Source organism: Schistocerca americana, chromosome 6, assembly GCF_021461395.2.
Source record: "Schistocerca americana isolate TAMUIC-IGC-003095 chromosome 6, iqSchAmer2.1, whole genome shotgun sequence".
Lineage (NCBI taxonomy): Eukaryota > Metazoa > Arthropoda > Insecta > Orthoptera > Acrididae > Schistocerca > Schistocerca americana.
Window position 1 is genome coordinate 402942860 of NC_060124.1, and position 11262 is coordinate 402954121.

The 11262-nt window shown below is 45.1% G+C and overlaps 1 non-coding gene across 1 annotated transcript; it reads right to left on the bottom strand.

The window, feature by feature from the left end:
* Positions 1 to 5438: 5438 nt before the first annotated feature.
* Trnaa-cgc lies at positions 5439 to 5511 on the bottom strand. The gene has a single exon. It is a non-coding gene; the product is annotated as a tRNA-Ala (tRNA).
* Positions 5512 to 11262: the final 5751 nt, after the last annotated feature.

The following is an 11262-nucleotide window of genomic DNA, read 5'->3' on the forward strand; positions in this document are numbered from 1 at the left end:
TCAGTAGGTCCTGTAATTCTTATTCACTTTCACTGAGGATAGCAAATTTACAGTGAATCTTACCGCTGATATCCTTTCATCCAGAATTTCAGTTCCACTCTTTAACATTTCTTTTATTTTCGTCATTGATTCTTTGATGTATGGATTGAGCAGTAGAGGCGAAAGACTACGTCCCTGCCTTATACCATTTTAATCCGAGCACTTCCTTCTTTGTCTCTCATTCTCATTGATTGCTCTTAGATCTTGTGCATACTGCATATTACTCACTTTTCCCCATATCTGACCCTTGTTTTTCACAAAATTTCGAATATCTTGCTCCTTTGAAATTTTTGAAAGATTTCTCCAGGTCGACAAATCCTATGAAAGTGTCTTTATTTTTCTATAGTCTTGCTTCCATTACCAACCGAACGGCATAATTGTCAGCCGCAGCATCAGAACTGCCTGTCTGACGCTTTTACCTTTCCAAACTGATCATTATCTAACACATACTCAATGTTCTTTTCCATTCTTCTGTATCTTATTCTCGCCAGCAACATGACTGTATGGGCTGTTAAGCTGACTGTGGGATGATTCTCGCACTCGTCAACTATTGTAGTGTTCGGAATTGAGTTTTCCCGAAAGTCTGCTAGTGTATTACCATACTCATCCACACCAAACACCAATGTGAACAGCTGTTTTGTTTCCACTTCCCCAATGATTTTGAAAATTCTCATGAAATGTTATCAACCCTTTTGCCTTAATTGGTCCTATATCTTATATATTCTGATTCTAATACTTGATCCCCAGTCTCTTCTATATCGACTTCTGCTTCTTCTCGCGTCAAGTCATCAGCCAAGTTTACCCCTCATAGAGGCCTTCAGTGTACTCCTTCCACCTACCCGCTCCCTCCTCTGCATTTTAGAGTGGAGTTCCCATTGCACGCTTAGTGTCACCACGCTTGTTTTTAATTTCACCACAGGTTATTATGACTTTTCTATGTGGTGAGTCAGTCTTTCCGACCGTAATTTTTATTTTGATTTCTTCACATATTTCATGAAGCCATTTCGTCATAGCTTTCCTGCAATTCCTATTTACACTCCTGGAAATTGAAATAAGAACACCGTGAATTCATTGTCCCAGGAAGGGGAAACTTTATTGACACATTCCTGGGGTCAGATACATCACATGATCACACTGACAGAACCACAGGCACATAGACACAGGCAACAGAGCATGCACAATGTCGGCACTAGTACAGGGTATATCCACCTTTCGCAGCAATGCAGGCTGCTATTCTCCCATGGAGACGATCGTAGAGATGCTGGATGTAGTCCTGTGGAACGGCTTGCCATGCCATTTCCACCTGGCGCCTCAGTTGGACCAGCGTTCGTGCTGGACGTGCAGACCGCGTGAGACGACGCTTCATCCAGTCCCAAACATGCTCAATGGGGGACAGATCCGGAGATCTTGCTCGCCAGGGTAGTTGACTTACACCTTCTAGAGCACGTTGGGTGGCACGGGATACATGCGGACGTGCATTGTCCTGTTGGAACAGCAAGTTCCCTTGCCGGTCTAGGAATGGTAGAACGATGGGTTCGATGACGGTTTGGATGTACCGTGCACTATTCAGTGTGCCCTCGACGATCACCAGTGGTGTACGGCCAGTGTAGGAGATCGCTCCCCACACCATGATGCCGGGTGTTGGCCCTGTGTGCCTCGGTCGTATGCAGTCCTGATTGTGGCGCTCACCAGCACGGCGCCAAACACGCATACGACCATCATTGGCACCAAGCCAGAAGCGACTCTCATCGCTGAAGACGACACGTCTCCATTCGTCCCTCCATTCACGCCTGTCGCGACACCACTGGAGGCGGGCTGCACGATGTTGGGGCGTGAGCGGAAGACGGCCTAACGGTGTGCGGGACCGTAGCCCAGCTTCATGGAGACGGTTGCGAATGGTCCTGGCCGATACCCCAGGAGCAACAGTGTCCCTAATTTGCTGGGAAGTGGCGGTGTGGTCCCCTACGGCACTGCGTAGGATCCTACAGTCTTGGCGTGCATCCGTGCGTCGCTGCGGTCCGGTCCCAGGTCGACGGGCACGTGCACCTTCCGCCGACCACTGGCGACAACATCGATGTACTGTGGAGACCTCACGCCCCACGTGTTGAGCAATTCGGCGGTACGTCCACCCGGCCTCCCGCATGCCCACTATACGCCCTCGCTCAAAGTCCGTCAACTGCACATACGGTTCACGTCCACGCTGTCGCGGCATGATACCAGTGTTAAAGACTGCGATGGAGCTCCGTATGCCACGGCAAACTGGCTGACACTGACGGCGGCGGTGCACAAATGCTGCTCAGCTAGCGCCATTCGACGGCCAACACCGCGGTTCCTGGTGTGTCTGCTGTGCCGTGCGTGTGATCATTGCTTGTACAGCCCTCTCGCAGTGTCCGGAGCAAGTATGGTGGGTCTGACACACCGGTGTCAATGTGTTCTTTTTTCCATTTCCAGGAGTGTATTTCATCGCTCAGGTACTTGTATTTGTGTAGTCCTGAATTTCCCTGAACGTTTTTGTACTTCCTTCTACCATTGGTCAACTGAAGTATTTCTTCAGTTTCCCATGGTTTCTTCGCAGTTACCTTCTTTATGCCCATGTTCTTCCAACTTCCGTGACTGTCGGTTTTATAGACGACCATTCGTACTCAACTGAACTGCCTACTGAGTTATTCCTTATCGGCAGTATTTATAAACTCAGAGAACTCAAGGCATTTCTCCTCATATACTTTCACTATCTCTTCATCTTCAGTTTGCGACTTCGGCATTTGTACCTGAACTATCGTTGTCAGTAGCTGAACTGTCGGTGTCAGGTTGGTTTGCTGTCGATTCTGATAAGAACAACCCTATCACCGAACGGTTCACAGTAACATAATCCCTGCCGTACCTTCCTAATCATATCGAATCCTACTCCCGTTGCACCATTTTCTGCTGCTGTTGATATTACCCTGTACTCAACTGACCAGAAATCCTTGTCTTCTTTTCGTTTCACTTCACTGACCCTTAATTAATCTAGATTGAGGCTTTGCATTTCCCTTTACAGATTTTATAGCATCCCGACTACGTTAAAGCTTCTCACATTCTACGCCCAGACTCGTAGAGCCTTATCCTTTCGTTGGCTATTCAATCTTTTCCTCGTGGTCACCTCCTCCGTTGGCAGTCCCCTCACGGAGATCCGAATGGGGAACTATACTAGAATCTTTCGCCAATGGGCAGATCATCACGGCACGTTTTCAGTTACAGACCACATGTTTTGTCTTTAATGCAGTGATTCCATTGCCTCCTGCATCCTGATGCCGTTAATGATTGCTGATTCTTCCGCCTTCAGGGGCAGTTTCCCAACCCAAGGACAAGACAGAGCCCTGAACCTCTGTCGGCTCCTCCGGCATTTTGAGAAGGCCGGAAGTCTTCGTCCAATGTGATTGTTTAAAAAAGTTTAAGTGGTGGTGGGATTCAAACACGGAACAGATCCGACTAACAGGGATATGGAACGTATTCAGAGAAGGACGCCACGAATTGTCACTAGCTAGTTGATCCGCGGTAGAGCCTCACGGGGATGCTGTAAAAGCTGACTTGGTCGATGCTTTAAAATAGACACCAGTTATCGTGAAAAAGTGCACTTACAAAAAGTAAAGGCTAGTACTAACTGAATAAACTAGAAATGTACGCCAGCCCAATACGAATGCTAACAACGCGTCTCCAAGCACTTCATAGTGGCATGTAGAATGTAGAGAACGAATGTAATTGTAGATGTAGCGCCAATAGAATATTGTCACAGTTGTACAGCGCCACACGTGTTATATGAGAAGCAGTCAAATGAAAACTAGACAGTTGGGAAAAAAAGTAAGTCAATTCTTTATACTTCAGAAGTAGTTGCAATAACTGTTAATACAGTTATCCCACTGTCAGACATGACGGTGAGCTCCTTCCTGTGAAAATGTGTGCGGCTGCCTGCGGAGAAGTGATTGTACCCACGGTGTTTTATTATCCCGTAAACCTCACCAGAATAGAGATGGAACACTAGATTGCGTTCTGGCTCGGAGTATTAATTGTTCTGAGTTGGGATAAATCACAGAGGTTGCGGCGAGAGTGAAAATGATCTGTTTTATATGCAGTTCAGATAGGAGTGAAACATAATTCCCCGCTGAAGCTGATGCTGCCTGAAACCTGATATTCAAGGGAAGGCAGGATTCGGTTACGACTGTAAATCAGTTACTATTGGTTGCCTTTTACAGTTACACACATTTATTTTTAAAACAGTAATTCCAGACACAACAAAAAATAAAAAAGTACCACACGTTATTAATGAAAGAATAAACAACTGTGAAAATAATAGTGTTTTCAGTCCGTTACAATTTAGCAGTTCACCATAAAATACAGATAAAGATATAAAAAAAAACAAGCCACTGTGTTCACGGCTGAAGGCCTTACGCCAAGAATGGCAATAAATTAAGAATGTTTCAGAACTCGCTGCAATTACAACTTACAGGTATTGAAATATTAGTAAGGAAGTGGTCACAAACACCGCGGAAGGTATCAGATGTCCGGATTGGCCGTAAATAAGGTTTTAATGTTTACTGCTAAAATACAAGTATCGAATTATTTTTCAAAGCAAATGACCACAATCACGGCTGAAGGCCTTACACGTCACGAATGGCAATTATATAAAAAATTTAGAAACCTACTGTAAAACAGCAAATAAAAGGAAAGGTTAATTAAAAGAAACAAGCAACTGACCACCAAATGGGTGAAATAAGACGATGGTAACCTTGTAACACAACCCTTACACTGCTATTACAGAAGGCGACCGGAACAATTAACTATACATACATAACATTAATGTAGGCATTACAAGGTATGGTAATAAATAATAGCCGGCCGCGGTGGTCTAGCGGTTCAGGCGCTCAGTCCGGAACCGCGCGACTGCTACGGTCGCAGGTTCGAATCCTGCCTCGGGCATGGATGTGTATGATGGTCTTAGGTTAGTTAGGTTTAAGTAGTTCTAAGTTCTAGGGGACTGATGACCACAGATGTTAAGTCCCATAGTGCTCAGAGCCATTTGAACCATTTGAACCATTTGAATAAATAATACAATAATAAAACACAAGGACCGGTCACAGACGGTGATCCAGGAATCGACCTCTGAGAAGGTCCGGAAACAAACACTTTCGCGAGCGTTGAGATAGGCAGCCTAGAGTTGCATTCACTTCACAAGATGGTACGTCAGAGGAGGAGGAGGAGGATATTAGTGTTTAACGTCCCGTCGACAACGAGGTCACTAGAGACGGAGCGCAAGCTCGTGTTAGGGAAGGATGGGGAAGGAAATCGGCCGTGCCCTTTCAAAGGAACCATCCCGGCATTTGCCTGAAGCGATTTAGGGAAATCACGGAAAACCTAAATCAGGATGGCCGGAGACGGGATTGAACCGTCGTCCTCCCGAATGCGAGTCCAGTGCGCTAACCACTGCGCCACCTCGCTCGGTGTACGTCAGACTAGTGACAGTCTAACGAATGACTAATGATAATCTTGCTGAAGCTTCCTGACGTCCAATAAACCAAATGCAAGAATGGAACAATACCCCAAAGCCGGAGACGGCGGTCTGCGTTTCGTCCTCAGAATACTGTGTTTAGAGCACCCGGAACGAGAAAGGAATCACTACCACCAGAGTAGAAGAATCACAGACGGCCTACAATCAAGAAAGCTTCAAAAGTACACGTCTTACCGGACAGCAGCGGCAAGGCGAGGAAACGTACACTGCCGTTACCCGCACTAACCCCCGGGGCAGGTAACTGGGCCGTTAGCTGCCACCAGGCAGGAAAATACTGCTGGTAGAACTTAACAACTGAATTGTAACAAGCTGAACGCAGTAAATAGTAATAAGAACACGAGGAAAGTTAATCAGATCCGCTTCACCCAAGCGCTCCACTCGCTACTCTTCGCCTCGGCGACACTACGAGCAGCAATGCGAACCCAAGTCACTGGAGAATCGCGACATTTCACAATGGTGGAGCTTTCTCCAATTGAAATGCACTCTTCTTAAAGCCTATAGGATCTGGTTTACGACAGGCTCGTGTACCCTCGTGACCACAGCCCTTCCATCCGGCAGTCCATCCGCCAGCGGTCACAGCGTGTTCTTGCACTGCACGGACCTTGCTCCTCCTGAGTCCCCAACCGAATTGCCCGCTCACACGATACGGAAAAACAACGAAGTCACCCCAAAGACAGGACAACAGTTACTACATATCGATAACCGCTGCTGGTGCCACTAGAGGACAGTCAACATTTGCGAAACCAAGTGGCGCCAGTCAACACGAGAAGAAGACAAACAACCGCAACCATGGCAACTAAAAGATACCATCTGGCTTCCAGCAGAGGGCGGAAACCTACAAACAGCAGCAACGCGAGCCGCAGAACGGCTCACTGCTGCAGTTACCTTTTTTCCCCGCTATGATGAAACGGGGTGCAGAGATCGCTTAGATGATGGTTGACTGTGTTAAAATGCTGCGTGATGTGATGAAATATGTCGTAGGGCCTAGCAAGATTAATTAACTAATAATAACAAACAATTTAGACTGCTCATCCAAGAAAAACGACGAAAATTCCATATGATGATACACCGATGGCGCGTAATCGTCATGTCACCGAACGTATTGTCCCCAGCGGAATTATGCTGCTGAAACATGTAATCAACTTGTACAGAGAATTAGTGTTATACTCGTAAGGTACATATTCAATTAATAGTAAGTCATTTCAGTTGTAAGATTAATATTGATAATTAAAACTAGAAACATGGAGTTGTTACATGCATCTGGACAGAAGAAAGAGTATGTAGGAAATAGGACTCCAAGAAACTTGCTTTCCTTAATCAAGAAAGAACAATTTTTTCCATCGACTCTAGCACATCGAGTTCAAGGATATACATATCACTCTATATGCTACATAATCAAATTATTGTACCAGTCTTAACGGGAGGTAAGGAAAGGATAAGAACTTTATTTCAATTTTTATAGTAATGTGTCACGTCACCAAAAACTTACATCAGGCTACAATTAAGAACTCCTTTAAGACATACGTACACATACTCTGACTAAATTATTTTACGATGATTCCTCGTCCTGAGAACAAACGGCATTGTAGACGTATAGTAAAATGTACCAATGTCTCTGTTATAGACCTCACAAATCAGAAATGTACGATACGCAATAATCTCTCGACTGTTAAAAGTCTCAAGGTCAGCTACAGTGTCTACTTTAGTACCAAGTACTACAGCCACTGTAACCCAACCATTACCACGTCGATTAGCGTCTGCGTGTGTGACATTCAATACGCATCCGCAAAAGACTGTAGGGCCATACAAAATCACTTGGGCACCTACTCCATTCTTCGTACTAATAGCAATATTATTGACAGCTTTATATGCTGTTATGCACACATCGGAAAAAGTATTGCATCACCTCGGTTACGAGAGTTCCGGAATCTGCACAGAAAATTGTAATAGAGATCGACATAAACATCATTTCCACCCTTTTTATTTCTCACGAAAACCACACATTTCATGTTGTACCACAATACAGCGAGACCTTCACATGAGGTGGTCCTAATTGCTGTACACACTGGTACCTCTAATACCCAGTAGCACGTCCTTTTGCATCGATCATCGATGCATGCCTGTATTCGTCGTGGCAAGTTCATCAAGGCACTGTTGCTCCAGATTGTCTCACTCCTCAACGGCGATTTGGTGCAGATCCCTCAGAATGGCTGATGGATCACGTCGTCCTTAAACATCCCTTTGTAATCTAACACAGGCATGTTTGATAGGGTTCACATCTGGAGAACATGCTGGCCATTCTAGTCGAGCGATGCCGTTATTCTGAAGGAAGTCATTCACAAGATGTGCACGATGGGGTAGCGAATTGACGCCATGAAGACGAATGCCTCGCCAGTATGCTGCCATTATGGTTGCACTATCGGTCGGAGGATGGCATTCACGTAATATACAGCCGTTACGGCGCCTTCCATGACCACCAGCGACGTACGTCTGCTCCACATAATGCCACCCCAAAAAGGCAGGGAAACTCCACCTTGCTGCACTCGATGGACAGTGTGCTTAAGCTGTTCAGTCTGACCGGGTTGCCTCCAAACCTTTCTCCGACGGCTGTCTGGTTGGAGGCATACGCGACAGTAATAGGTGAAGAGAACGTGATGTCAATTCATTCGGCATGTTGTTGGGCCCATCTGTATAGCGCTGTATGGTGTCGTGGTTGCGAAGATCTACGTCGGAAGTGAAGTTGCGCATCAGGCAGCCTAATGCTCACAGTTTCAGTCGTAAGACGAGGTCCTGTGGCTGTTCGAAAAGCATCATTCAACATTGTAGCGTTGCTGTCAGCGTTCCTCCGAGCTGTAATCTGTAGGTAGCGGTCATCCACTGCAGTAGTAGCCCTTCGGCGTTCTGAGCGAGGCATATCATCGACACTTCCTGTCTCGGTGTACCTCCTCCATTTGCGAACGACATCGCTTTGGTTCGCTCCGAGCCGCATGGACACTTCCTTTGTTGAGAGCCCTTCCTGGCACTTACTAACAATGCGGTCGCGATCGAACCACGGTATTAACCGCCTAGGAATGATTGAACTACAAACAACACGAGCTGTGTACACGCTTCCTGGTGGAATGAATGGAACTGATTGCTGCCGGACCCCCAACGTCTAATAGGCGCTGATCTTGCATGGTTGTTTACATTTTTGTGCGGGATTAGTGACATCTCTGAATAGTCAAAGGGACTTTGTCTATTATATAATAACTACAGTCGACGTCTATCTTCAGGAGTTCTGGGAACCGGGGTGATGCAAAACGGTTTTTTGATGTGTGTATATGGTGAGCACGGAAGACGGCCCATTTATTTCGTGAATGGTTACTGATATCGAAACGCGTTTTTTGGCTAATATTAGAGCGTTGAGGGACACGTAGGTCTTCCTTTGCTTAATGTTTTCTGCCTCAGGTGTCAATTGAGATACTGAAGTAAGTAAGTTTTTTTAAATGGTACCGTACTCTTTTTATGACTGTATTCGATAGGACTTGAGAAGACAGTTACAATGCTATACCTCTTGTTAATACTGACGTTCAAACACGTCGTAAAAAAATCGACAAATATTGTAGAATGTGAGAGAATGGTGGCCGGAATCGGCATTTGCAGTGCAAACACTGTCATGCGGGCCTCTCGGACCGGGAAGTCTAGTTTTATACCGCAAGGATGTCAGAGTTACGAGAATAAAGCATTATTTCTCCTTGAACCAACATGACGTAGATGCAGGTTCACATACGAATGTTGCATATCGAAATACGACTGAAGCTGGAATCAAGCGTATCACAATGGGCTTAGGAAAACTATTTCACATCTGTGTATCTTCCCAGATTTAAGTAACCTGAAACAGAGAAATAAACTTTTCTTTCTTCAAAATAAAGAGATCTTATATGCTGCAGCTACTGTATTAAATATCTAAATGTTAGAAGACAGCTTTCACCTATGTTTTCATGTACATGGCTGTGTGCTTCTTAGAGATAATATACATGCTGTCGGACAACTGTGTCTCCCTACACTGCCCTAAATTATATTGTAAAGGCTTCATTCGTTGAACTAAACATTTTCTTAAAAATGGTTTGGTGGCTACCCGTAAACCGCTAAGTAAATCTTCTTTTTTGCCAAACGTCGTGTCATCCTGAACGTAAGCACGTAATGACAGTGTTACCAGCGCCATGCAGACACGCTGTCGACTTATTTGACAATACAGTCCCATTTGGTACACAGTTAACTGAAATTCACAATTTACTAACAATGATTTGATGTCCACCCAAATCACATACCATAAGTTTTGACCATCAAAAAATTACTTCATCCTCTATTTAAGCACGTTTTCAAACTGTCGACCATGGACTGAAAAGCATATTTACAATCGTCGTTCGAAAGAACGATGAACAGAGCATGCACTGGCGACTGCACGACACATGTCGTCTGGCGTAGTTGGAGCTTCGTCATACGCTGCATATTCGAGTGCTCTCCACAGAAAGAAATCAAAAGGAGGCAAATCGGGGGACCTCGCAGGCCACCTGGCAATAGAATATAGTTCTAACCAACGTCCACGTAAGTTCTTATTCAGTATCTGCGTTGCAACATGGGACGAGTCAGCTGGTCAACTGTCGTGTTGCAGATACATGCACTATCGATTATCCGGAAGCATCTACTCTTGTTTCTAGTTAGTCGGAAAGTGTGCGTACGCACGTCCATTTAGAACGCCCAAGATGAAGTAAGGTCCCATAACGTAATTTCCTGTGATGCCCCACCACATGTTTACGCTCGAAGGCCGTTGGTGTTATACCTGACGTAGCCAGAGTGGATTTTCGGTTGTGCAGTAGTGCCAACTTACATTAGTGTGGTTAATAAACGTTGCTTCATCGGTTCAGAGCACACGTCGTAAGAATGTTGTAGTTGGACCACATTTTTGGCTTTCTGATAGATGGCACTGTAATAGTCACAAACATATGGCTTACAATTTTAGACGAACAGTTGGTAAGAGTTAGGTTTTTCAAATTAAAATACAGAACGGCGGTACGTGTGAACATTTTATTTTGTTTGTTCCAAGGTGAAACACGCAGCTTTGTGAAATTATAATTTCTGAGAAGGCATGCTGTTACAGCGTGATTCCCTGTAAATACCACATCAATGCAATAAATGCTCAAAATAATGGCCGTCTACCTCAATGCATTTGGCAATACGTGTAACGACATTCCTCTCAACAGCGAGTAGTTCGTCTTCCATAATGTTCGCACATGCATTGACAATGCGCTGACGCATGTTGTCAGACGTTGTCGGTGGATCACGATAGCAAATGTCCTTCAACTTTCCACACAGAAAGAAATCCGGGGACGTCAGATCAGGTAAACGTGCGGGCCATGGTATGGTGCTTCGACGACCAATCCACCTGTCATGAAATATGCTACTCAATACCGCTTCAACCGCACGCGAACTATGTGCCGGACATCCATCATGTTGGAAGTACATCGCCATTCTGTCATGTAGTGAAACATCTTGCAGTAACATCGGTAGACCATTACGTAGGAAATCCGCATAAATTGCACCATTTAGATTGCCATCGATAAAATGGGGGCCAATTATCCTTCCTCCCATAATGCCGCACCATACATTAACCCGCCAAGGGCGCTGATGTTCCACTTGTC